Raw genomic sequence first — 2,322 nt, 5'->3', positions numbered from 1 at the left:
GTCTTCTTTGGAAAAATGTCTATTCGTGCCTTCTGTCCATTTCTTAACTGGATTATTTGTTTTTTGGGGGTTGAATTTGATATATATATTTTTAATTTTGGGTACTAACCCTTATCAGATATGTCACTTGCAAATATCTTCTCCTATTCAACTAAAAGTTGCCTTTTAGTTTTGTTGATTGTTTCCTTTGATGTGCAGAAGCTAATATCATCCGCAATGGGGAAAAAGAGCTTTTCATCTATGGTCAGGAATAAGACAGATATGTCCACTCTCAACACTGTTATTTAACATAGTACCAGAAGTCCTAGCCACAGCAATCAGATAACACAAAGAAATAAAAGTCATCCAAATTTGCAAAGAAAAAGTCAAACTTTCACTATTTGCAGATGACATGATATCTTACACAGAAAACCCAAAATGGGGTGTCTGGGTGGCTCATGGGTTAAGATCTGACTTTTGATTTCAGCTCAGGTCATAACCTCAGAGTCATGAGATCAATCTTAAATTACTTTAAAATAAAAAAAATAATTACTTTAAATTAAATACATTTTAAAATTTATTACAGTTGCAGAAGCCATATTTCAATATTTCAATGTGGCTCATGTCTACCATATTAGACTACACAGATTAGGGAACTGCACTAGATAGTCTAGAGACCAGCAGAATCCAAAATTTTGTTGACAGAAGCAAAAAGTTTTGCTAGAGGAATGCAAAAGCTAATGGTGAGAAGAGTCTCCATTTCCACGCATTGATTCTTGGACCAATGAATTTTGACTAAAAAAAGCAGTACTACATAAAGGTTGCTGATTTACAACATACACTGCATCCTGAAGGACCCTATTTCAGATGTTCTCACCAATTGAAGTCATAATTGAATCTTTAAAAAGCCATTCCACCATGCTATTAATAAATCTGCTTCAGGATGATGGGGGAGGTGGTAAGAGACTGTGTCACTAATCAGAACAAAGCTATGTGGAATACCATGATGTTGAATAATGTTTTCTATAAATCTTTGAATGAATGTTTTTGGCAGAAAACTTATGCAACATAAGAAGTAGGAAGATCGGTAGGAGAAGAAAGGGAACAAGAAAGGGAGGGGTAAACAGAAGGAGGAATGAACTATGAGAGACTATGGACTCTGGGAAACAAACTGAGGGCTTCAGAGGGGAGAGGGGTGGGGGAATGGGATAGGCTGGTGATGGGTATTAAGGAGTGCACGTATTGCATGGTGCACTGGGTGTTGTATGCAAGTAATGAATCATGGAACTTGACATCAAAAACTAGGGATGTACTGTATGGTGACTAACATAATATAATAAAAAATATTATAAAAAAATAAATAAATAGCATCCAAAAAAAAAAAAAAGAAAGAAAGAGAGAAAACTTATGGGCAAAAAAGGACAATCTGTAATCAGAGTGTCTATTCTATTGAGACTAGTACTGCTTCTTCCATTGTAGAATGGTCCAATGTAATCAACCTGTACCAGTTTGCTGGATGATGTCCTCAGGAAATGGGGGGAATGGTGCAATACTGGGGATTCAGCATTGGTTCTACTGGTGGCAGTATGGGCATTCAGCAGTGCTTTAGCCAAAATTGCATTGGTGGTGGTAGTTTAGGTATTTGAGCCCATATGTAAAGTTTATCCCTAAAATCATAGCTATTTTGTTCATGGATCTATTGGACAAGGATAGCAGTGTCTGTGGACAATCTGACTGACTGACCTCCATAGAATGGGTCATATTGTCTAGATGATCGTTAAAATCCTCCTATTTATACTCGCTTTGACAGCCTATATACTAAAATTGGAATGATACAGAGAAGATTAGCATGGCCCCTGAACAAGGATGACATGCAAATTCATGAAGCATTCCATATTTTTAATATCTACCATTTATATCAACATGGATAGAATTGGAGGATATTATGCTAAGTGAAATAAGTCAATCAGAGAAACACAATTATCATATGGTTTCACTCTATGTGAAACATAAGGAATAGTGCAGAGGACAATAGGGGAAGGAAGGGAAAACTGAATGGGAAGAAATCAGAGAGAAAGACAAACCATATTAAGACTCTTGACTCCAGGGAAACAAACCGAAGGTTGCAGGAAGGGAGGTGGGGGGGGGGGGGATGAGGTAACTGGGTGATGGGAATTAAAGAGGGCACATGATATCATGAGCACTGGGTGTTATATCCAACTAATGAGTCATTGAACATTATATCAAAAACTAATGATGTACTAAACCTTGGCTAATTGAATTTAAATTAAAAAAAAAGAAAATAGAAAAAAAGAATTAAAAAAAAAATCCTCTTGTTTGAAG

General features: G+C 36.3%; 1 non-coding gene across 1 annotated transcript; it reads left to right on the top strand.

Moving 5' to 3' along the window:
• Positions 1-1,773: 1,773 nt before the first annotated feature.
• Positions 1,774-1,880, top strand: LOC123778130 (U6 spliceosomal RNA). Its single transcript, XR_006775800.2, has one exon. It is a non-coding gene; the product is annotated as a U6 spliceosomal RNA (small nuclear RNA).
• Positions 1,881-2,322: the final 442 nt, after the last annotated feature.

This window comes from Ursus americanus, chromosome 1 (genome assembly GCF_024610735.1).
Source record: "Ursus americanus isolate L20-20 chromosome 1, mUrsAme1.1.p, whole genome shotgun sequence".
NCBI classification, from domain to species: Eukaryota; Metazoa; Chordata; class Mammalia; order Carnivora; family Ursidae; genus Ursus; species Ursus americanus.
The sequence above is the reverse complement of the archived record's forward strand: the minus strand, read 5'-3'. Positions and strand labels throughout refer to the sequence as shown.